This window comes from Adiantum capillus-veneris, chromosome 27 (assembly GCF_014529385.1).
Source record: "Adiantum capillus-veneris isolate H3 chromosome 27, ASM1452938v2, whole genome shotgun sequence".
Taxonomy (NCBI): Eukaryota; Viridiplantae; Streptophyta; class Polypodiopsida; order Polypodiales; family Pteridaceae; genus Adiantum; species Adiantum capillus-veneris.
Genome location: NC_140957.1, coordinates 102,803,633 through 102,830,711, shown reverse-complemented (window position 1 = coordinate 102,830,711; position 27,079 = coordinate 102,803,633). Strand labels below are relative to the sequence as shown.

At 41.2% G+C, this 27,079-nt stretch overlaps 1 pseudogene; it reads left to right on the top strand.

The window, feature by feature from the left end:
* Positions 1-27,079, top strand: part of LOC147422476 (cycloartenol-C-24-methyltransferase 1-like) — a 43,475-nt pseudogene that overhangs the window by 2,566 nt on the left and 13,830 nt on the right.

The window sequence follows — 27,079 nt, the reverse complement described above, 5'->3', positions numbered from 1 at the left end:
CACGTCAATCCCACCGATCCCACGATCATTGTTCCCAAAGAGTTGGTCTAACGGTAAGGCTTTGGCCTCTCAACCTACGGGTTGTGGGTTCAAATCCCCTGTTGGGTCACACTCTAGAGGGACACCTTGTGCTCACCTGGTGTTCACGTTGCTAGGGCTCTTGCCCTTGGACACTCGAGTGCATCCTCCTCCTGGGGTGGGTCACCCGAGGAGGAGGTTCCTAGCTGGTTGCTACGAGTTCTCTCCGTCGTTCCCAGCATGTGGTGCATCAATTAGGTGGCCATGGTGATGCCTACGCGTGGCTCTTGCCCGATGGTACGCGGCCCTTGCCCGACCATGTAACATGGCTAATATTTGGAAGGGATAAGCACCTCCCCCTGTGGGCCCTCTGGTGTGTCTGGAGAAATTGCAAGCTTCGGGTTTTTATGGCATAAAAGGAAATGCCAATTGTCTCCATCTTGATAATGTGCTCATTTGTGCTTGTGATTTTATGTGCCAGCGGAGCTTTAATAACTGGACTGAACAATAACGACAAGCAAATCAAGAGAGGCATTGTAAGTGCATAAGATATAAAAGTTTGCTGCATTAAAGAAGACCAACTTTTGTATTGTAATGGCATGCCCCTTCATACACCTAGCAAACAAAAACTTCCTTATTGGCGAGCACTTTCATCATGTGAAGTTGGTAACTAGGTATAATTGCTTATAAACACTTTCTTCCAAGTATAATTGCTATTTTTTCTCGACGGTCAGTTGTTGAATCAGCAATTTGGTTTCAACCACTTGTGTGATTTCTTAAAGGTAAGACTTAGAAAGTGTTCATGCTTATGAATGAGAAGTTTGGGAAGAAAACAATGAATCATGAATACAAGCACACAATGACAATATTCTAACTAGGCAAATAAACACACCAAGTAGTTGCAAAAAGCTAAAGAAGTTAAGCAATTGAGCATTGTCAAGTGTGCTTTTAGGCAGACTTCATGAAAATTCCAATGCCAGATAACTCTTACGATGCGATCTACAACCTTGAGGCTCTTGTTGCCATGCACCGCATTTGGTAATGAATATATGTCTTCATGGAATGATGCCTTATTCAAATCATTTTTCTAAAATATCTATATCTACAATAAAAGAGAAAGGTGTCGGAACCTAACAGGTCAAATATCATAGATTGACCGTTCACTCATGGTTTCATTTTTAAAAAAAAATTCCATAGTTTATGTACATGAACTGTCACTAATTGCCAAACCTAGTCAAAATATTCAATTGTCCTTTCATTTTTTGTATAGCTAGATCTCATAACTAGGAGTTTCCTTAAACCCAAGATACTACTCTTGATCATGTGCAACAAAAAGTCATAATATTTGTTTTCTTTGCCAACGAAGTAATAAGGCCATTTGAGCAATATACATCAAACTTGTGAAGTTTGTGTGTATTATATTTTCAAACATTATGAAAAGGGGCACTACGTACATTCATAATAAATGTACCAAGAAACCTCAGGCTCGTGTCGAGCCTTGAGGGATCGCGTGAAACAAAAAAAACGACAATGCTTAAGATAGAGGTGAGACATAAGCTATGAACCCTAGCGCCCCCCCCCCCAAAGTGAAGAGAATAAGTGAGAAGATGAAAAGACAAGGTGAATCCCCCCTTCCAAAGATGCCAAATATGGATGCAAGATGAACCAATTAGAGGGCAGGTTTCAAAGCTAAAGACCTCCCCATATAAAAAGTCAATTTTTAATCAAATGAGACATAAGCTATGAAGCGTTTGGCTTTTCATCACCTTCCCTCCTAAGAACAAATCATTCTTGAAAAATTATATCTTCCAAGTCCTTTGGATCCATTTACATAACTTGCATGCCATGCCTCTAATTGCTTGGTACTCCTTGAATAAGTGAGCGGGGTTCTCACTTGCTGTTTTGCACCCCGAGCACCTATTTGAGCTAATATCCCTAGCTAGAATCTTGACTCCAACCGACATAGTGTCCCCAAATCACCTTCCACAAGAAGGTTTTCATCGAGAGCGGCCATTGTGGATTCCAAATGTTTGCCGCTATCTCCACATATCTAGATTTCGCCCATTACTTATCCCGCTGCTTGTTGAAGGGGAAAACCAATCGGTCTACATCATTAGGATGTGGTAGATGTTCTTGGTTTGCAGGTTGAAAAAATGTCTGCATTTGGGCCATTTATTTTAAGGATGTCAACAAGCTATGCATTAATCTTGGTGTCATTTATAGCTTCAAATCTCTTTTGAAGGTTTCTCTCTACAAGGAGTTATATCGAATGTTAAAGCCTGGCCAATATCTAGCTGGATGTGATTGGTGTATGACAAAGCATTATGATCCAGAATCTTCACTACACAGAACTATTAAGGTTGTTTGAAGGTTTAAACATGGGCATATCATTCCATCTGGAAGTGTTTAAGTTTAATCCTAGATTTTGTGCAATGAATAAGAGTACTTGAGTAGACACGTTTTACGTAAGTATAAACCTCTAATTGTGATTTCTTTGGAGAGTGCAGGCTGAGATTGAGTATGGTAATGGACTACCAGACATACCCACTACCGTTGAATATATACAAGCTTTGAAAGATGCAGGATTTCAAGTAATTGCATGCATATCAAGGCTAAGTATATTTTGCCTTTTTAGATATTGTTGAAAGAAAAAGATCCAAAAATGTGCTAGCACCTTGTGAACACAAATATACAATTGCTATAAAATTGTGTTCCAAGATAAGAGGAATTCTACTCATTGTGATAATTTTTAAGATGCCACAGACCTACATATAAGGATACAAAGCTTCAAATTATAAGCCTTAGGATATTACACACTGCATTGGTGACCGCTATTCCTATCGCTTGTACTACCCATCAACACTCTCTAGCTAGGAACTGGGCTTTGAGTGGCATAAACATGCAACCATTTCCTTGCTAGCAGCTACATAGGCTCCATAGTTCGAAGGGCTTTTGGATGAAGTTCTAAGGCTAGCCATTCTTTTTCATCAATCAATTTTTTCCTTCACCTGTCAATTTCATTTCTTCCAGTTATTCACAATAGACTATGCACATCTCCTCTGCCCCATCATATGCTTGCCATATGAAAATGGGCTAGCTACCACATTTATGACAAGTTCCCAATTTTCAAATGGTGATGGGTAAGCTCCCTGATTGAAATTATATTTTGAAATAACTAGTCATGTTTTATATTTTTATCACACTTTCTTTGCCATCTAGGGATCACATATATAGAAAGTGAATTCTAATTAGATACATCAAAATATAATCTTTTTTCAATAACTAACACCTTCGACTTTATACATATGGAGGATTTGGCGCAGTTCTCAGTAGCATTATCCTTATAAAAGTATTGTATGTTTATAACAATATTTTGATTATAAACCATGCAATGGTATTGGATCTAAAATTATGACAACATTCTTATACATCTAGACTTGAAATCATTGATCCCGGACAAAAAGTCGAAACAATATATATCTAATCATAGAAACACATGTACCCACCACGATAAAATTCTAGCATAATGCACACCTTTCCATGGTTTATTATATATGAAGAAAAAGATTTTGATTAAATATATGAAGAAAAGGTTTTGATTAAATATAATAGTCTATCATCCTGGTTTTTCGTTGGCCTCATGAAATTTCATTGAGAAGAAGGGCTTACAGATTAACCAAGGCGATATGAATTCCATATGTGTAAGCAATCCTCGTTCTAGGGTAAGTGGGTGTACTTGCTGCATAGATGATAAAGATATAGTCATGTAAGATGGCTTTGGTTTCAAATATGGTTTCTTATACCTTAAGTTAGAGCTTTTCCCCTGAAATGGCTCTATAAGACTGAAACTAAAGGGAACCTGTAATTCAAATACATTTTTGTTAAGAAAGGGGTACTATTTATAAATTTTAATCAACATTTTTAGAGGAATAGAACAAATGTGTCTTATAACCCCAACACCTTTTTTTTTTTTGCCAAACTCACTATAGTGATTGGATATATACTCCAAGCCATGGCATCAACCAACAACCTAGTCACAAAAAGTCAGATACATCAGCTGTGATAAACAATGCCACCGTATGTCACCCACAACAAAGGGAAACTTAGATGGGCTTGGGGTTGTCACCAAGGAGAGAGCCCTGCCACATCGTACACCCCTTTGATCGCCAAACTAATGCAAAAGAACATAACGGTGTAAAGGGAAGCAGCATCACTTTTTTTTCTTCTTTCTTTTAAGCAGACTTAGGCCCGTGTCACACTGGGGCAGGCAAATGCGGTCCAAGCTGAGATGGGGCACCGTTATTCGTTGGAGAAAAAAAGCGAAGTTGGCAACGAGGTATTGTCAGAGTGGCGGCCTCCCTTGCCCGGTCATCTTCCCAAAGGGGTGGACAACTGAAAAAGTGAAGGCGAGAGAGCGCAAGAGAGGCCTTGAACTCCGTCTTGCAGCGTGAAACGCGCTCGTCGAACCACTTGGCTGATGCCTGTTCGCTAAATTTTACAGCCAACATTGCAGTATTGACCCATTGTGACATGAAAAGGCTGCCACTGCCTGCAAAATCCCCATGGCCGCTCGTCCTAGTTTGACACGGGCCTTATAGTGTTGGTCGTAGATCCAGAGACACTTACAACATGGCTAATGAGGTCCAATTTCTAGCCCTCAAATCCATCAACAATAGTGTCGGACTAGATGGATTCATTGGTCATCCGAGTCTCTATGGTGGGACCCAACAAGCGACTCTAGTTTCTCTTGCATCTGTTAATCCTCACGGCTCACGGACACCCTATTACCTACGATGGACGTTGTAACCTACGACGGACATTGTATTATTTATTTGGTAGAGACAAGTACCGGGCTTGTTGGTCCAATAGGAAAAGGGTAAGAGTGATCGCCGATGAGAGGCGCACTCTAACTGGGACATTCAAGGGATTAGTTGGCTAAGCATGGGTGCCCAAGTGTGAATGGGACGAGCTCATATAAAAGTCAACTAAACCTAAAATTCACTCATTCTCTCATTTGTGCAATAGAAGAGTGCTCTTGCTCCATCTCCATCTCCATTTTCTTCTTCTTCACCTCCTTGTGTGTGTGTGTATGAGAGAGAGAGAGAGAGAGAGAGAGAGTGGACGATCGAGCATTACGAACGCACGACGGCAGCGGCAAAGCGGTTGAGCACGGCGAAGCGGCGGCTCCTTCTTCTTTGCGGCGAGGAATCCTCCACGAAGCAAGCGTAGAGCGGTGAGTGACACACCATCGCCTTCTTTGCATTGACATGTGCGACATACACTCTAACTGGGACGTTCTAGGGTAAGTGGGTGTAATTGCTGCATAGATGATAAAGATATAGTCATCTAAGATGGCTTTGGTTTCAAATATGGTTTCTTATACCTTAAGGTAGAGCTTTTCCCCTGAAATGCCTCTATAAGACTGAAACTAAAGGGAACCTGTAATTCAAATACATTTTTGTTAAGAAAGGGGTACTATTTATAAATTTTAATCAACATTTTTAGAGGAATAGAACAAATGTGTCTTATAACCCCAACACCTTTTTTTTTTTGCCAAACTCACAATAGTGATTGGATATATACTCCAAGCCATGGTATCAACCAACAACCTAGTCACAAAAAGTCAGATACATCAGCTGTGATAAACAATGCCACCGTATGTCACCCACAACAAAGGGAAACTTAGATGGGCTTGGGGTTGTCACCAAGGAGAGAGCCCTGCCACATCGTACACCCCTTTGATCGCCAAACCAATGCAAAAGAACATAACGGTGTAAAGGGAAGCAGCATCACTTTTTTTTCTTCTTTCTTTTAAGCAGACTTAGGCCCGTGTCACACTGGGGCAGGCAAATGCGGTCCAAGCTGAGATGGGGCACCGTTATTCGTTGGAGAAAAAAAGCGAAGTTGGCAACGAGGTATTGTCAGAGTGGCGGCCTCCCTTGCCCGGTCATCTTCCCAAAGGGGTGGACAACTGAAAAAGTGAAGGCGAGAGAGCGCAAGAGAGGCCTTGAACTCCGTCTTGCAGCGTGAAACGCGCTCGTCGAACCACTTGGCTGATGCCTGTTCGCTAAATTTTACAGCCAACATTGCAGTATTGACCCATTGTGACATGAAAAGGCTGCCACTGCCTGCAAAATCCCCATGGCCGCTCGTCCTAGTTTGACACGGGCCTTATAGTGTTGGTCGTAGATCCAGAGACACTTACAACATGGCTAATGAGGTCCAATTTCTAGCCCTCAAATCCATCAACAATAGTGTCGGACTAGATGGATTCATTGGTCATCCGAGTCTCTATGGTGGGACCCAACAAGCGACTCTAGTTTCTCTTGCATCTGTTAATCCTCACGGCTCACGGACACCCTATTACCTACGATGGACGTTGTAACCTACGACGGACATTGTATTATTTATTTGGTAGAGACAAATACCGGGCTTGTTGGTCCAATAGGAAAAGGGTAAGAGTGATCGCCGATGAGAGGCGCACTCTAACTGGGACATTCAAGGGATTGGTTGGCTAAGCATGGGTGCCCAAGTGTGAATGGGACGAGCTCATATAAAAGTCAACTAAACCTAAAATTCACTCATTCTTTCATTTGTGCAATAGAAGAGTGCTCTTGCTCCATCTCCATCTCCATTTTCTTCTTCTTCACCTCCTTGTGTGTGTGTGTATGAGAGAGAGAGAGAGAGAGAGAGAGAGTGGACGATCGAGCATTACGAACGCACGACGGCAGCGGCAAAGCGGTTGAGCACGGCGAAGCGGCGGCTCCTTCTTCTTTGCGGCGAGGAATCCTCCACGAAGCAAGCGTAGAGCGGTGAGTGACACACCATCGCCTTCTTTGAGCTTACTAGTTTAGGCTTGTTGTGTGCTTGGAGCCATTTGTGGCTCGCACACGGTGTATTGGCAAGTTCCTTGCATTGACATGTGCGACATACGCGCACATTTTTGGCGCCGCTGCCGGGGAATGCCATACATGAAGCTCGAGTAGCACTCTGTGATTCTCCGTGGTGCAATTTCTATTGTAGGAAAGGTAAAGAAGGAGTGTGTGTGTGTGTTAAGAAGAGAGATTTGGTGTTATACTGTGTGTTTTTTTTGTTAATGGAGTTTTTAAAGGATCTGTGTTTATTCTCTGTGTATTAAGGTAGTTAGTTTTCTTTGTTAATAGAGATTTCAAAGGTTCTGTGTTTATTCTCTATGTATTAAGGTAGTTAGTTTTCTGTGTACAATAAGTAGGAAGTAGATTAGTGAGAGTTAATAGAGTGTGTTAGTGTGTAACAGTAGGTGTATTAGTTAGAAGTAGGTAGATAGAGCGTGTGTGTGCTCTCGCGCAGGCCGCGGCGGCCTTATCGTTAAAAATAATAAAAAATAAAAATAAAAAAAATAAAATTAAAAATTTTAAAGGTAGGACCGGGATCGGGAATATCTCCTAGATCCAATCCCAGACTCAAGCCCAAGCTCACGCTCAGGCCTAGGCCTCAGTCGCCTTTTAAAAAAACGAATAGCTTCACACGTAGCTAAAAATTGATTTTTTGAGGACCAACGGAACGTCAGATGCCCGAAAATTGTACTGTAAAGCACACAGCGACCCTTTAAGTGATACACTGTTTCGAGCTATCACAAACTTCAATAAAAAAAATAAAACATTCAAAAACATTCAAAAAACATCAAAAACAAAAAAAAATCAAGTAAAAAACTGGGTGCAAAACACCCACAAAACAAAGCAAGTAACCTTTGAGGGTACTTGCCGACACTTGTAGGGCACCCAAAGCACATGTATCTATGCTTTGGTCGTGTGCTAGAGTCCGAACAACTAGCTAGTGCTTCGATTTACGGGGGTACTCACTATCCTTCCATGCTAGGGTCTATGCCCTCGGCGGGGACCCAAGGTAGTGCAACCCAAGACCCAAATATAGCGGCTAGCGACTTTTCCTCTGACTTCAATATTATGGAAGAGCATCTTACACAAAGCCCCGGGGGAACAAATGAAACCGTACCTAGCTGGGCCCAACAACCTGGAACTAGTGTTTTTAGCCGTTTGATGGAAACTTTAGTAGAGCTACTAGCTCTGAACCTACGGCTAGTGAAGTAAACGAAGGGGGTGGGGAAGTAGAATCACCATTCACATCTCCTGTAGACCCCACACTCCCTCAGAGTGTCCACGTGGACATTCTACCTACCTCATTTAATGAGGGCCCTACCAAGCTACCACCTTCCAAAGTCGCCTCTAAGGTAGCGGTGACTAAAAGTCAAAACATGGGAAGCAACATTGCATCCACCTCACGGCAACCCTCTAGTACACCAAGTTTGGACGGGGTATTTCTCAATGAAAATTGGGAATATGACCTACACACGAAGACTTTGACTGACCTATACATGGGCTACACATACCATGTGGGTTGGTTAGAAGTTGTATAATCTACATCTAGTGCCACTAGTCTAGAGGAACAACAACACATGATCTGCAATGTCATCCATACGATTATCCAGTCTGAGAGGCAAAATCGAGGAATAAACATACCTTCGACGGGTGCTATGCTATTTTTAGACACGGGCAAAGGGAAACAACCCACTCTATCACAAATGGAGACTCCCCCAGTGAGTCCCATCGATCCCCCATATGTTGTTTCGCCAGGGGTCTCAATGCAATCTGAGCCCACAAGTGATAGCTTTACTTTTCCAAGTCTAGCTCATCTTTCCCTTGATGACACCATGGCTACCATGCCTACCCCAATGATGGGCATGCCAAGAAACACGCCATGGACCTCGTTTGTTAGTAAAGCACCGCTACATGGTAGCTCAATGCTTGCAATAGTACCTACAAGTGCGAACCAATCGTATGCACCTATGGGTCCACGTACTCATGTAGTCCCTACCCCTCCCATTGTTTCAACTACCTATGCTCCACAACCACAATACACAAGTTCTTATTTCCATGGGACTATACCGGCTAGCATTAGCATGTCACATCCGACGTCTGCTATGCCTAGGGCCACTCATATGAACTATGGACCACCACATGGCACAACATACCCAACGTGGAATCCAAGGGCTTCCTATGCGCCAAGCCCAATGCCAATACCTAATCCACATGTAGTCTCTGGAGCACCTTCACCCACGGTACCTGCTCACTTAGGTGACTTGGCAACATTTTCTCAAGCTATTGGTGGATCTATTGCTGAGAATATGCGTAACACGCCTGATAGAGAGCCTATAAGTAAGGCAGTACAAATAGCCAAGCTCACACAAAAATTTAGTGGAGACGGGGATGTGAGAAAGCATATCGAAGTGTTTGAACAAATATACGATTCTCTAGGAGAACACAATGACCTACATAAGAGAAATGCTTTAAGCCTAACCTTAAGTGGAAAGGCTGGGGATTGGTATAGAACCCTAAGGGTGGAAGAAAAAACGATTTACCCTACTCTTAGGAGACTGTTCTTAAAAGAATACATACGAGAGGGAGTGCTTTGGGGTGTAGCCTCTCAGCTCCAAAAAGCCCAACGAGAGGAAGGAGAGTCGGTGAGAGACTTTATAAGTCGCTTGAAGCATTTGAATTCTCGTTGTAATCTAAATGAGCGCTTCAACAATAACCAATTGCTTGATAGATTCATTAGGGGATTACGACATGAGGATATCTACAATGGCCTAGTCATTAGAGGTATCACCACTTGGGAAGCAGTCACCACCAATGCGATCCAATTGGAGGATAATTTAATGATTCAAGGAGAAAGAGTGTCTGTTGAGCCTAAATCTATTAGCTCACAAGCATCGGGGCATCAGCCAATGACCCTAAAGCCTATTTCTAGGGAGCCAAAGATATCTGAGATGACTTTAGCAGATCTTACCAAGGCTATTCAAGAGAGTCTTAGAGACAATCGTGCTCCGCAGAACAATCATATGTATCCAAGAAGGGAGCAACAATGGTGCTTAGTATGCTATTTGGACCGCATAGTACCAGTGAATACCCTACTTTTAGAGTAAAATTCAATGGGAACGGAAATGCATTTGGAAGGTATGGTCATCAAGCTAAGGATTTCATAGTATTTAAGCGCGTGATGGCCAATACACCAACCTTAGCATGGACCAACACACCTCGAGTGCCTGCATTGATGCTGGCCCCACCTCTTGAACAAACATCACAACATATGGTCCCTAGGGCCCAAAATGTTGTTCAAACAACACCCTTACCACCCCCACTGCTAGGACCGCAACCACCACATCCGAGAATCACTTCTATGAATCAAGTGGGTTGTGAGTCATCTATTTCTTGTTTGGAAGGCTATGAGGAAGATATAGATCCTAATATCGCCTATGGGATGGATGTGTTTGAAGAAAGTCCACAATACTACATGGAGGACTATTGGGGACAAGTCAAACCTGTATATGGCAAGTAGCTGCTCTTGCGGCAAGAGGCCAAAATATCAATTACACCGCTAAGATACCACCTCTTCAATGCTATGAGTGTGGAGGTCCACATCGTGAAGCCGAGTTTCCTATTAGGCTACAAAAGAACGCCACACTAATGCAAACCAATCAAGCAAGCACGTCTACAATGCCGATACTCATGTGTAATCGATGTGGCATAGATCATTTGATTGCCCAATGTCCAAATAATCCAAATGCACGGAGGAAGATCACACCATTAAACTTGATTGAAGTTACCGAGGAGCCATCACCAAGTACACCCGTGGTACCAGTAAACGTACTCACACAATTGATGCTCCAAAAACAAAATTATATTCTTGAGGAAAGAGACACGACATCAATTGCCCAATCTCAGAAAAAGAAGAAAACACGAAGAAAGAGATCTCAAAAAGCAGCGAAGTCAGACCCTAGTTCAAAGACCAACATAGGGACTGGTGATGACCCCGTATATATGAACGACGCTGAAGAAGATTCTAATTCAGGTGAAACCATGGAGACCAAAACGACCACTAACATAGAAACCAACAAGGAAGATCTTCATGAGCCACAATGGCCAGGATCCAAAAAGAAGATAGGAACTTACCCAAACCCTACAGAGGAGATTGAGCGAGTCAAGCAATTAAGGAGTTTGGTAGAAGATACCCAAAGGGATCTAGAACCAGCACCTAGGAAGATCCAGATTATAGACATCGTGTTCCCTACGCAACAACAACCTCACCAAGTCCACAGACCCTTGGACATACCTAGTGCCATCCAAGAAGAAGGTGACTTAAAGTCATGGGAAAGTGGGCGTACTCACTTCTTGATGGAAAGAATGTTTACAGAGGGACTACCTGATCCTATCGAAGAAATGGAGATCCCATCTTCCCCACGTCAAGGGACTCAAGGCCAAAAGGTGCCGTTAAACATTGCCAAATTGATGGATTTCATGTCTTCAGAAGTTAGAACCACCATCATGTCCAAACTATATAAAGACCCCAAGCTAGTCTCAGCCCTTCGAGCCTTCCTCAATGGAGAACTGAAGTTTGGGCTACCACAATTTGCACAGATGGATGGAGCTGGGGAGATGCCAATAGAGGAGGAAGACATAGATCCACAACCGAACCTAGATGAGAACCTTGTTATAGAAATACCTGTTAACAAGTTGGGACAATACTTTGAGGGTGATGAATCTAATGCGACTATACCAATCACTACTAAGGGATTAACTGTGAAGGAAATCCTTGATGGTGGCGTTGGGGTTAGCATTGCGACTAAAAATGGCTGGGAAACTATGGGAAGACCTCACCTTGCGACCACAACCATAGTAGTGAAGATGGCCAATGGGTCTATTGTTAAACCTATTAGGATGCTAGAAGATCTCAAGATCAAGGTCTTTGGACATAAAATAAGGATTACCTTTATTGTTATGGATTTCTCCAAACACACTATGGCATCGGAGATGATCTTAGGATGTCCTTTCATGAGGGAAGCAAAAATGGTGCATGACTGGTCTAAAAACCATGTCTACTTGCAGTTCCAAGATTCTGTCATTCGAGTGGATCTTGTGACGGGTCGAGCACATCCTCTAGGAAACAGTTTTATAATTGATCATAGATCTGACACCACAGTTCACTCGGCCCCATTGCAGTATTGTTACACGTGTAAAGCGGACAGTGATGTTGGGGAAGATTCTCCTTATATGGATGTACTACCTGGGATGACTGAGTCGGACAATGTGGATTCGGTCCACCTAGAAGCAACCATAGACACTTGGGGAAATAGGGGGACGACCTGGGTAACACCTGAGGGGGATGAAATACCACCACTTATACCCTTAAACATGCTAGAAGCAATGCATATAGCTTCTGATGATCTACAAGATGAAAGTTTGACTGTCATTGAAACCAGTAGCGCCTCACAAGACTATAGCCCACACGATTTGGGGTCAGAATCATCAGTTGAAATTGACTCTGAGGACAAAGAATCTGAGCTAAATCTTAGTGAAAATGTAGGGACAAACCATTCAGTGCCCAGTGGTAACCTAGATGATAATCTATCCAAGGGAGCAGAAGACACAAGTAGTGATTCATCTAGTGAGTCTTCACTAGAAATCGACCGTAATCGAGAATTAAACAAGAAGAGTAAGAGATATAAGAGGCGACAATATCGAGCAAATGTGCGTGCTAGAATAAATGAAAAGAAATCTATCGCAGAATGGCTTAATTATATAGGGGCATGTGATGCTCATCGAAAGTTGGTAGATAACTGGGATGAATACCTTCAAAGCATTATGTGGTGTAGTCCACAACCCATTGACATCGCACAACTAGAGGCTACAGATAAGCCAAAGTTGAGCCGTACCGTAAGGAGACGAGAAAATCGAGAGTTAGCTCAACAAAAAAAGGAATCAGAAGTTAAAACACAGTCCATAGAACAACATGACCCCACAGACTTACACCCTGCACCTGAACATTTTAAATCCTATACCATAGAGGAACGTAAGGTTGTGCATACAAAGGCTCAAAGAAAACCTATCGATGGTAGCAATGGAGTGTATGATGGTCCAGTGATAGTTAAGGAAATAGAGTTAGCAGACCCAGGAGAAGAGTCTAAACCTGTCTTCATTGCCCAAGATCTGACAGCGACTAAGGAATGTGTACTTAAAGAACTTCTAAAGGAATTCAGGGATATATTTGCCTGGACTTATCATGATATGAAAGGTGTTCCACCTCTTGTGGTGCAGCACACAATCCCCATGAATAGCATGGCTAAACCAGTTCAACAACGACCCTACCCAATGAATCCTAAATATGTAAAGATCGTTCAAGAAGAGATTGAAAAGCTTGTGGAATGTGGATTCATATACCCTATTGAGCACTCAGAATGGGTGTCTCCAATAGTGATTGTGCCGAAGAAGAATGGGAAACTCAGAGTGTGCATGGATCTCAAGAAGGTCAATGCCGCCACTAGGAGGGACCATTACCCCTTGTCATATTCAGAACATGTGCTTGAAAGAGTTGCAAGGAAGGAAGCTTATAGCTTTTTAGATGGGTACTCTGGCTACAATCAAACCACAATTACGGTGGAGGAAGAAGCTAAAGCAGCCTTTATAACCGAATTTGGAGTGTTTGCATTTCGTGTTATGGCTTTTGGCTTAACCAATGCCCCGGCTACCTTTCAAAGATTAATAAACACTGCTTTTAGAGAATATTTGAGGGAGTTTTGTGAAGCTTTCTTAGATGACCTTTGTGTTTATTCCTCTTGGAAAGAACATCTATCATGCTTACGAAAAGTGTTTGAGAAGTGTAGATTGTATCGCATCTCCTTAACACTAGAATGGTAACATGACACTTTTATGTCCTTGGACACTTTTGTGTCCTGTTAAGTGACCATTTTGCTTGAATTATTTGAAGAGTATGAAAATGAATTTCTAGGTGCTATATATCCACAAAGTTTCCTTATGAGCTGAAAAAAACTTAGCATTTTTTTTGGAGTATCAATCTCACCATTAACCTTACTCTTGCACAACATTTTTGAACCTAAACTGTGTGAAAAACCGGGTCCTGTTTTTGGCTTTTTTTCAATTTTTGGCAACTATACCACTCTAAACTTCATGTTTGTGAATTTTAGATGGCTAGAGGTTAAGACTTCATAGTTCTCAACATGTTTTGATGCTTGTAGGGAGAGCTAAGTGTTAAAATTGAAAGTTATGACCAACTTACAAGAATTGCATAATCCTGTTTTTGGCCAACATTAGCACTTTTATGATTTTTTTGGTGGATTTCTTGATATCCAAATTCAATTTTGATTGTGTAAGTGTAATGTATAACATAAAGCTAATCTTCCTTGAGTTTTGGGAGACCTAATATGCTATATAGCATAGTATATGATGATGGTTGAGTTTTTTGATTGCTGAAGAATACAATACATTTTAGAGTAGCAAGTATAACTTTCTCAATATTGCTAGTTTCTTAGGCCAATTGTGTTTATTTTGTAGATAGTACCCATATCTAATCATAGACTACAAACTTGGCTAGATATTGAGTAGTTTCTATGGGTTTCTAGAGGTCATAATGCTAAACCCAGTTTCTTCATGTTTGCTGTATTTAGCACTTTATCATTGCCCCCGAAGTTCCGATTGTAAGAGATCCATTATCCTTTTGATATGCTCCATGGCTCCTTTTCAATCCAAAGGCCCAAAGGGAACTAAGAAAACATGTATATAGTATCTGTATTGAGCGTGACTATAGAAACTTTGATGATAGGTCCGCAGAATGGAAAAAATGTAACTTTTTTGTACCTATTTTTTTTGCCCAAAAAAAAATTAATGAGGTTAAATCAACCATATGTTTTGGTCACCAACCTATTGAAGTTAACGGGGCATTTTATCTCATGTCCTACAAAAATCCCCACTCTTATTTATATGCAATCAACCATAAGAAATTGTTGTTTTGGGAAAAATGCACTGGTCCATCAACTTTGGAGGCTTGTAGTGACCAAGGGATGAGAAAAATTACAAGTTTCTCATTTTGTCCATATGTAGTAGTTATTGAACAATAAGCTCATGAAAGGAGTTTTCAAAATGAGTGGATCTACTATGGTTTTGAAATTTTTTCCCAAAACCCTGAAAGGATACTTTTATGTCCAATTAGGTTACCATTCTAGTGTTAAACCCTTTCAAATGCCAATTTTGGGTTAAACATGGAGTCATTTTAGGGCATATAGTGTCCAAAAATGGGATTTCTATAGATGAGAGCAAAATTAAAGCCATTGCTGAATTGCCACCACCTACAAACTATAAAGGAGTTCAAAGGTTCATGGGCCATGTTGGTTATTACCGACGGTTTATTTTAAACTTTGCCGAGATAGCTCGTCCTTTGTACAAGCTTCTTATTGAGTTCCAATGGACTACGGAGTGTGACCATGCTTATGAGTCATTGAAAAAGACCTTGACTAGTGCTCCTATTCTACGAGTGCCCGATTGGAATGTAATTTTTCATGTGCATATTGATGCATCGAACTTTTGTATTGGGTGTGTTCTAGCTCAACAAGGAGAACATAAACTAGACTACCCCATTAGCTTTGCAAGTCGTCAGTTGAATGATGCCGAAAGAAACTACACCACTACAGAGTGAGAAGGTTTAGGTATGATTTATGCAGTGAAGAAATTTCGCTACTACCTTCTGGCCAACAAGTTTGTGTTCTATGTTGATCATCAAGCCTTGTTGTATCTAGTAAATAAACCTTGTTCCACGGGAAGAATCACACGATGGTTGTTAATTCTCCTTGAGTTGATTTTACCATTGTAGTTAGACCTGGTAAAAGACATGTCATGGCTGATCATTTGTCTCGCATACCCAATGGTGAAGCCCCTACTGGAGTCGATGATGAATTGCCTGATACTTCTCTATTCCTAGTCGAAACCATACCTAAATGGAGTGAGAAGATTGTGAAATTTCTAGTTAATGGTTTTCCACCCAAAGAGCTTCATAAGGACATAGCTCGAAAACTGTTAAAAGAATGTGAACCTTACACTCTCATTGCAGGAACTCTCTACAGGCTATGGAAGGATGATATTCTTAGACGTTGTGCTCGTGAGGATGAGTATTTATACATACTGCAAGAAGCCCACATGGGTATAGCCGGAGGACATTTCTCAGGGGAACTAACAGCTAGAAAGGTGTTGCAATCAGGCTATTGGTGGCCAACCTTATTTAAGGATGCATCACTTTTTGCAAAAGGATGTGATGAATGCCAACGTTACAAGATCACACAACAAAAGGATAGGATGCCCTTACATCTTGTTAAAGTGACTCAACCATTTGAAAAATGGGTTTTAGACTTTGTAGGCCCAATTAGTCCGGCATCTCGTAGCACTCAATCTCGATATATTGTCGTTGCCACTGACTATGTGACAAAGTGGGCGGAAGCCAGGGCAACACGTAAGGCCGATGCAAGGTCAACTGTCAAGTTTCTCTTTGAGAACATTGTTACAAGATTTGGTTGTCCCTTTGAGATTGTGAGTGACAATGGTACTCATTTTATAAATGGAGTAATAAAAGAACTCACTACCCACTTTATGATAGCTCACCGTAAATCCACACCTTATTATCCACAAGAAAATGGCCAAGTTGAGAGCACCAATAAGACCTTAATCTCTATCTTAACCAAAACAGTGGAAGCTCATCGCACAGATTGGGATTTAAAGCTTACATGGGCTCTATGGGCTAATCGTACTGCGTATAAAGTTGCCATTAACTGCACACCATTCAAGATGGTGTATGGCCAAGAAGCGGTTATGCCATGGGAGTTTGTCGTTCCTAGTCTTCGAGTAGCTTCTCAAGAAGGTTGGGATGGTAACCCCTTAGTTGAGTGATTATATATCCTTGAAAGGCTAGATGAAGAGGGCAATTAGCTGTGCAAAATGCACTTGTGGAGAAAGATAGGAGGAAGAAATGGTTTGACCGTCATCTAAAGAACAAAGATATCAATGTTGGTGATAAAGTCCTTATGTATGGAGTGCGTAACGAAAAGAAAAAGTTGAAATATGCGGGAAAAGGACCATATAGAGTATGTGAGATCACCCAACAAGGAACCATTCGTGTGGAGACTCTTGATGGAGTTGAAACCATTGGATTCCTCAATGGGAGAAAATTTAAAAGATACTATGATCCTTTAAGCCAAGAGGAGTTGCGTGAAATCCATACAAAAAAGATAGCCAAGGCACAAATAGAATTGAAGAAGATATAAGCTCAAGCTGAGGCTAAGGAGCGACAACAACGTATAAGACGAAAATGAGAGGCTAACCTTGGAGTCACACATGCATTCCACGTTGAAATCGACGAGGATTGGTTGGACTCTGACACACCTCTACGATACCCTATTGAGCTAAATAGAACCTATGGAAAAGTGCTATATAACGCCTTATTGGACACGGGTGCTAAATATAATCTGCTATCATATAGGGTGTGGTGTCAGTTACGGAAGCCACCTCTATCTGAGAGTATTATCCAAGTCAAGGGTGTCAACAAGAAAAAAACTACGGTTTTTGGAATCTGACACACTTCTGTCAGTTATGACAATAGGGTTGTAGCTCAAGACTTTTTAGTCATGCCTGTTGGAACTATGGAGGGTAATATAAACCTAGGACGCACGTGGATGATAGCCACCAAATGCACTATTGATTGGGGGACTGAGGGTGTCACAACGCAAAAACAAACTCTTATCCCTACCACTCAAGCCATAGTCCTTGAGATATTGCCTAAGGAAATAAAACGCAAGACATTGCATGTCCAAGAGGTTGAACCATACGTCCCCATAGCCCAACTCTCTAGAGCTTCAACTGATGTAGTTGAAAGAAAGCTTGAGACACACAAGAACCATCCTAATATAACAAATAAAACATACAAGTGGGTCCCTAAAGCCTCTTTAGTAACCATGGCTGATTCTAAAAAATAGAAGCCTCATAAGAAATGTCCCCCTCACTCCGAGAAATGTAAAGAAATATTGCGTTGGATTCCTAAACGACTATTGGAAGCCCAAGGATAATACGAAGGAAATGATCAAATCTGGGTGCCCAAACGTAAATTGTACTGCCCATGTGAGCTCAATCCTGTGGCTCCAAAACAAATTGAAGATCGTGGAAAGGAAAAAATCACAGAATGCGACACACCTGCTCCAGAGCTAGTTTGGGTACCAAAGAAAGAACGATTTGTTCCACATAGCTCAGGAACAGGGAAAGCAAATGAAGCTTCTTGCTCTTCATGTAGTTCCTATACAGAAATAGAAGCTTCGATACAACTCCACCTACCATTGTACATATCCATACAAGCAAGAAAGAGTTTACACCTCCCGTTGTAAGTTCACCACATACAACGATGTTGCAAATAAAATCATGGGAGAGTACCTTACTACCCTTGCAACTAGATGAAACGCATAGAGCGGTCGAAAGCTATTGGTTAAAGCCTTCACCTATAACAACTTGGAACAAATGGTTTCAAAGGGTGACGACATCATTTCAAACGGTATGATCTACCCAAGGAAGGGGGGAGTGTTTGTTGACATCCATCATTCACTTGCTTTCCTCTCAACCTTTCTCCCTGACCTCTTAATCTCCAATCTTAGGGAATGTATATATAAAGCCTTATACTCACAAAAACAAGATAAAAAGGTAAAAGAGCAAGAGCGACTAGCAAAGAGAGAGCACCCTATCAGATCCTACACATAAGTTTAAATTCACCATGTCACATCAAGCAACACACAAAAACAACTCATGTTTTAAAGACCTAACCAAATCTATTTGTATTCTCAGAGATGGCTAGTTCACCAGAGGCATGCGCTTCTATTTTTGATGAAAGGTACCCTTTTTCTTTTTCTCAAGTGTTTCACATCTGCTACCCTGTACTTTCTTGAGAATGGGATTTGGTAGAGAGACTTGCATGTGAGCGAAATTTTGAGGAGTTAGAATGGCTGCTACGTCTATGGATAACTAGTGATCCCTACCCAGTAACAAATGTTTCTCCGGTGGCACATGCTTATTCTTTTGCAGAGGATGAGTATCCACGCATCGCGAGGTTCTTGATTAACACGCTTGCGCAAGAGGATGATGAAGAAGAAATAATAGAGACCGAGGAAGACTATGGCCTCACGGAAAATGATTTTGTTTATCTAGATGATGAGGATAGAGTCCTAGCCTTAGGGTGGCCACCCGGTTTATATAATATCCTCTTTCCTTGATTCTAAAAGGGATGACAGATAGGTAGGTTAGGGGTCTGGATTGTGTTTTGAGTTTGTTTTCTAGGAGTTTTAATTTTTTCACACTGACATGCCTCCTAGAGGTATAGTTCTTGTTTTTTGGATGTGTTAGGTAGGACTTATATGAATCTCCATCCACATGGCTGAGGACATCTGCTTCGACGAAATGAGAAACTCCATACCTCCAGGTGTACTACTTTCCATGATTCATGTTGGGGGATATGTATAATTGCTAATAATGATTTTTCATGGTTTGTTTGAGTGCAATAGTTATGTTTGTTATCTGCCATTATAGATGTATAAATTTGTCTTTGCTTAAGTTGATGGAACTAGAGTTTAATCTTATGGATGAGCCTTGAGATTAGGAGACCGTGACTTTAGGTTAACTCATTTACTTGACCACTAGTCCTAGCTGATAAAATTATATGAGTATTTGAGACCTTAGGAATGTTTAAGGCATAGAGAAGCTTGCTCACTTAAACAACAAAAACACTAGTGAGAATACAAAGGAAATGGAAGCAAAAAACATAAGTGCCACAAATGAAAAATCTAATGCTGGAAGAGAAATCCTGGCTTGATTTGGTACTTCACTCACATGTATCGTCTATGGTACTAGAGCCCTAGAGGTTCCCAGTGTGGGCGCTTTTCCTTGAGAAGCAAAAAGCCTTGGACATACAAATAAGCACACACGTCAAATGATTGTGAACCAAAGCAAAAAAGAGAAAAAGAAAAAAATGAATGACATTTAAAAGACTTCCATCGAGCTTACAGTTAACATTTCAAGCTTTTGTTTGCAGTTGTGAGAGCTAGTTGGCTAATCAAAGCTGAAAAGCACAATTAGGAAATCTTGCATTTAGATAATCTTCTTAGCTTAGCTAGTACTAGAGTAGTTGTTTTAACCTTAGTCATAGCTAACTAATTGATAGACTCACCCATAAGCCCAAAACTCTTGATTAATTAATTTACTCAAAGTGCGATTTATTTGTCCTTAATGGCAGTCTAACATCTCATAAATCTTGCATTTACTCATTTCCACATGTACCTTACATTCCCCTCATGATTTATGGAAATATAATTCCGCTTGCTGAAACAGTGACTTTGCCTTGCAGATTCAAATCCAAATGCTCTACAACATGGACATAACAAGCTTCAACTCAATATCTTCCGAGGACGGAATCTACATCAGGAAGGGGGGCATGTTAACCCTCACGACCCACGGACACAGTCAGGTACCGGGCTTGTCGGTCCAATAGGAAAAGGGTAAGAGTGATCGCCGATGAGAGGCGCACTCTAACTGGAACATTCAAGGGATTAGTTGGCTAAGCATGGGCGCCCAAGTGTGAATGGGGCGAGCTCATATAAAAGTCAACTAAACCTAAAATTCACTCATTCTCTCATTTGTGCAATAGAAGAGTGCTCTTGCTCCATCTCCATCTCCATCTTCATCTTCTTCACCTCCTTGTGTGTGTGTGTGTATGTGTGTGTGTGTGTGTGTGTGAGAGAGAGAGAGAGAGAGAGAGAGAGGGCGATCGAGCATTAGGAAGGCATGACGGCGGCGGTGAATTGGTTGAGCGCGGCGAAGCGGTGGCTCCTTCTTCTTCGTGGCGAGGAATCCTCCACGAAGTAAGCGTAGAGCGGTGAGTGACACACCATCGCCTTCTTTGAGCTTACTATTTTAGGCTTGTTGTGCACTTGGAGCCATTTGTGGATCACACACGGTGTATCGGCAAGTTCCTTGCATTGACACGTGCGACATACGCGCACAACATCTCATCTGAAAGGCACTCAGTCTCTTTGCTTATGTCGTCATGGTTCATCTTAGTGTCGCCAACGTCGTTCGCTAGCTTTTTGGAACTCGTAGGAGGTTTAGTATTCCTAGAGACATGCCTCCAAATTGTCATAACCGCCGGATCTGGACAACTTCTGCCTCGGAGAAACTCCTAGCATAGTGACCATTTCTCCGCCATTAATAGTAGGCGTTGAAAAATGAAGCAAAAGCCAACTCTTGTTGATAGGAACCAAAGTCTCCCATATTGAGATCCAAGCATTTGTGGATGGGCTTGCTCCTATCCAATAGAATGCACACCATAACATACAAGCCCGATAGGACCCATTACAGTTTCAGAATGAATTTCACTTGGCCTATCAAAATGGCAACAAAGTCTACATGGCTCCGGAGCAAGAGAGGAAGACTCTTGAGTGTGATACACACTGGCAAACGTTCATAAACTCTTCATTTGGATAGAACTTGGGCATACATGGCACTACATAAGAAAAATAGGAATGCCCCAAAATACCTCCTTTGATAACCAGATCTTGTATAGTGTGCTCGGACAGACACTCTTCCACATACAAACCTTTGCCAATTGCTGTGAAATGCCATATTGCATTTCTGTTATTTGTCTTCACTGCCACCCAATCCCATAAGCCCTGGGTAGACATTCACCAACCTATAAAGTATAAGACCAATGAGTGCGCATAGCAGGCCTCGAAGCTATGTAATGCTAACTCATGATTGAAGTCAGCCTGCATCACGTACCCATCCATAACCTTGTTCTAGTTGAACATGTTCACCCCATGTAGAATCTCCGTATTAGTGCCCGAATGCCAAAGGAGGACGCTTCAAAATCTTCTCAAGATCGGAGGTATGACCGTCGGCTTCATTCCGTCTTTTCTTACCCTTTGCTACGAACATGAAGTCCATGCCGATTGAGGTGCCACTGCTATTAGGATTAGGCTCCTCCCTCAAGGAGTCACCTTCGTTAATGATATTCATTTGGGTGAGAATCCTCCCCTAAACGGAAGATTTGGCATTCAAAATTGCGATTCCAAGGTGAGAGAAAAGCAACGCGATTACGAGCCTACACAATGAAGCTGAGCGTGATTATGCTACCAATAGGGAGCACACTTAAAACCTGGTGACAAAGCTACGCTTAGAATCTCGTGATCCTCTTCCTTTTTTTTTTTTGTTGCAAAACTCACAATGGTGAGTAGCTTATATTATCATAACCAATAAATTACAGACTCTAGCCATGCTGGTGTCGATCCTAGATACATCGGCCTCTTCCTTTCTTACCAATATTCAACACGATTATTATTATCCAAGGCGGAGCTAAATTAGACAAATGCAATTGCTTGCTCCTAGCACGCAGCTCCAAAATCTATAAATCTATAGGCAAGTTTTATGATGCAGGTGTTACCGCTCAGCCCTTACCAAATCTACCCATGCATCAATTAAGCACTTGACTCTCGCTCAAACTCACATCAGCCCCACACCCTCTCTCATTCTCCACCAATCTGTAGTTCATGATCCGTAATTCTTACCCGTGTCTCGGAGAAACTCTTTTCGTCATAAAGAAAGGGCCAGAATAATTGCGAGGTGCTCTTCGAACCGTGCAAGATGGTTGCCCAAAAGCTACTCTAGAAGCAGAGGCAAGGGAATCACCCATTGATGGAACATGATAAGCCTGTATTTATCTGTGCGTCCCTAAACTGCCGCCGCTGACCAGAGGGAAAAGCTGGCTTGTTAGTTGGCTTTACAAGACCCGAGGAGTTGGGTTATTCTTCCTACTAATATAACCCCAAAACTTCACAAACGTTAAACATCAAAAGTACGTATCGTTCTATAATGAATGCCTCAACATCCAAATCATCCATAGTTTGGATGTCTTAATCTTATATATTGATTATATATTAATACTCTTTATGAGCTTCATATATTTGGGTAGTTCTCATCATGTTCAAGTTTTAAATTTATGTATATCTTTTTTTAAAAATAATCTTGAAACATCTTATTAGTCATTATCGTGATATGATTGGGAGGCAGGTCATGCTTAGATATTTAAAAAATATGCTATGGATAATGACTTTATTTTGTTACGGGTACTTTTCCCTAAAATAACAAAATAACAATCTAGATCTTTTTTTGTGTGTGGGTAAACTCGCTCTCTCAATGAGAGAGTGAAAGTATATTAAAACAATCCAGATGTTTTTGTTTTTGCCGTTCTGACAATTGTGAATTGAGAGAATTCATATTACTTGAAAAAGAATACAATTTCCATCAAGCACTACATGTGTCTTGAAGGGGCTAGGGTTCCAACAAAAACTTGTACACAGAAATAGAGCAATGATACTCCTATCCTCTTAAGTGTTCTAAGTAGCTTAATGCATGAATTAATTCTTCATCATTGTCAGTTGTCCCTCTTCTTACTGGTATAACATGTATGAGCTTAGTGCTCTGATGTGCAATATCTTCAAAATGAGCTACATCCAGTTTATCCTCAAGAACTCGAAGGTTCCTAGACTTCCAAACCTAGTTCAGGTAGCACACTCTGGTAATTTGTGTGCACACCAAAACGGTCTGGCTTTGGCAACCACACCTTCCCAAGATTAGGTCATTCGTAAAGAAGATGATCTTCCAATTCCCTTCTTACCTACTTGCAAACCCTAGCGGCCAGCCCTTGCGAAGTAGGGCACTTACCGAACAGATGCAGGGGGTCTTCACAGGCAGCAAGAGCAAGTGTCAAATCCGATCCCTCTAGTGTGCACCGTAATCAAGGCTTCCCAGAGCATTTTCCAGATGAATATTTTTATGTATTCGGGCCCTTTACTCTCCCAAACACTCTTTTGCCAACGTTCTTCTGACCAATTTTTCTTCTAGATTATGTTGAGTGAGGCAAACCAATCCTCTTTGTACAGCAGCACATTGTAGGTACTTTGGGTCTTGGGAAGCGCGAACTCTTTGTCTTTCAGCCAGTGCCAAGATCTCCAATCAATTTTTGATCCGCAGATAGGTGGAAATGAGGATGATAGCACTTCCAAGAGTCTATCAATTAGAAGCCTTTCGTGTAACCTCAAATTATGTTTCAACACCATGAGCTCCATATCCTTTTAGCAAAGTCTTCTGTCATACCAAATATGAGAAAGTTTAGAAATTGTTATGCTGTTGACAAATATGAGAAAGTTTAGAAATTGTTTTGCTGTTTAACGGCCATGCAACTTCCCTCCAAAGGAATCCATGGAGCCCCTTCCAAATTTGGAGAGCCACGGGAAAAACAATCTAAATCTTAATGTATGACATACATGTCTTAATTTCTCTCTTTCAATTTAGCTTTCCTTATGTAAACTAGAGTCTTAACCAACAACCCCCCCCCCCCCCCCCCCCCCCCCCCCCCCCCCCCCCCCCCCCTCTCCTTCCCTTTCCCTCCCAAAAACAAAAAAAACAAACAAACAAAAAACAAAAACGCGCGCACACGCACACACACACACACACAAAGAGGCTAGCCTATATGTATAGACAAATGTATACTAGAATTGACCGATATGGATATCACTCAACAAGTATAGAAAGTATAACTTCAAGACATCTAGAATATCTTTGTGAGCCACAATTTCACAATTTCCACATTGCAAAAGGAAGAAGAGTGTTTTTATGCTCAGCTTTGTGAGTGTGTGTGTGTGTGAGAGTGAGAGAGAGAGAGAGAGAGAGAGAGAGAGAGTTTTTTCTTCCATCGGTGGTTGCTATAGATCATAATGGAGGAAGATAAGGCTGACGTAGCACACATGCCTTGCTATGAGCCGCTAAATCCCCAAAGGCTATCAATTGCCAACTTTCGCACCACAAGATTGGGTCGCTTTCTTAGTCGCAACTTGGTAACTTTTTCAGATGTTGAATATATGTTAATTAATCTTATGACATTGAAACAATAAACAAAAAATTGGGATATTCTTGGCTTGAAAACTAGAAGGTACATATGTTTCTAGTTTGAAAAAAAAGGTGCTTGAGAAACAATGTGGGCTTAGATGAATAATTATAATTGTTGACAAATTTTATGTGGTGTGCCTTTAAGGGCTTTGTTGCAATATTTAGGTTCCCTTTAGAGCTAGAAAACAAACAAGAAACTTAGGATTAGATAGAACGGTGTTGTTGCATTTACGGCTTACTATGATGGTAGGATTAGATAGAACGGCTTTGTTGCATTTGTGGCTTAGTAATGGTAGCACCATGTACCTTACCAAGCCTACTAATACAAATGGAAAGTTGCTCGACTAGATAGTAATAACATTCGATTTAGTTTTAAGGTTGTACTAGCTTTATAATACAGTAACATGGTCTTGTTTTTAAAAAGCCACCTTTGTGGCTTTGAAAGAATTTTGTAAAAAGAAATTACCAAGGATTATTTAGATGTCTATGTTGGGAAGCGTGTTCCTTAATCAATAATGGTTTAGCATTACGTTATGGAGGATGGAGCTTTAACTTGACCATGGTGTTAGGGTTAGGGTTAGAGAGATGGAAATTAGGGTTAGGTTATGTCAAGTGCAAAATCATAAAAAGAGAGAGTATAGTATAGACACAATGATAGACTCAAAGTGCAATTGATTCATTAGAGAATAAACTCTTAAGAAGGCTTAATGCTTTACAATCATTGGCTAGAGATATTGCATCCTCTTGCTATTGGACCATCTTATCATCTATCCTTTCCTAAGTGGCTAGTGAGCTTTCCCATATGGTGCCACAAGTTGGGCTTACCCTAACTTCCCCTTAAGACAAACGTGGGTTGTTCTAAAAATTTCATGTGTTTTTGGTTCATTTGTTCATGGTATATCATTGTGTACTCCTAAGCTAACATAATTTATCTACCTCATACATCATGGCAGTTCAATTTAATTCATCACCATGGTTGAAGGTCCTACGATACATCATAGCCATTCTCTACCGAATTCATTGCTATGGTTACAAAGTGAGGCTTAGTAGGTTCACTAGTAATCCTAGGTATTACAAATCTCATTCATTCATTCACTGCGTGATTAAATTTCCATGTGTGTCCTCTTCATAATTGTCTTTCTCTTGTTGTCATCATCTTCATGTGGTCATTCATCAAGCCATTTTGTTGATTTCATTCATTGGTATGATTTGTTGAGGATGCATTCTTCATGGCTAATGTCATAATGCACATATACATTTTAAATGTAGTGCTTATCATGTGTGTGCTCATGAGAAAGGTGTTACCTTGATCTAGCAAGGAAATTGTCTAGTTCTCTCCATAGTGCTCGATCATTTGATGAAGGTCCTCTTATGGTGAAGTAATCCAAGCGTCCTATGCCAGGATAGTTGTAGCCTGATAGTTCATGACGCAATAGAGGTCACAGTTCTCTACCCCAAGTTGCTCTCGTATAAATCTGAGAGTAGTACCTCTATTTGAACTGTGATTGTAGAGACAGGAGTGTGCCTGCCTGAGCACAAAGCTCCACAGTAATCGTGTGCGAGGCCAATAGAACATGACCGTGGTCAATCTGGACTACCGCACTAGGGGTGATAGATGATGAAGGAGATGAGGTGGTGAAGGTAACAACGCATGAACGAGCAATAGGTGGTGGTGGGTGCGATGTTCCGATTAACAAATAGATGTGGTGAAGATGAGTGGAATAGTGATTGTGGGGTGCATGATAAATAGCATGAAATGGTGTGGTGGTGGTTGTCCTAGTGCTAGAAAGTGATACAGATAATTGGGGAGGTGAGGCATCTTGAGAGAGGTCAATGTGAGTGGGTGATGGATGGGAAACTGAAGTGAATGGTGTATGTGGATATGTAGATGAATGAGGACGTTCTTGGAAAGGGGTGGATAGTGTGGTAGAAAGGGAGGCTATGTGTTGTGACTTTGAAAACGGTAAAAATCCTAGGAGAACTAGAGAATCTCAAAGAGCTTTTGCTCAGAGTTGTGCTCTAAGTATACAAGGCATAGGAGAAGTGGATTTCCTTTTGACTTTGTCAAGGAGGACAAAAGAGAAAGTTGCATCCACGTTGATGCAAGGGGGCATGCTGAAATGGATACAGTGGTAATTCCTAAAATGGATGCAGCAGTAATATTTTTATTCCTATGTGTAGACCTAATCTCATCTATG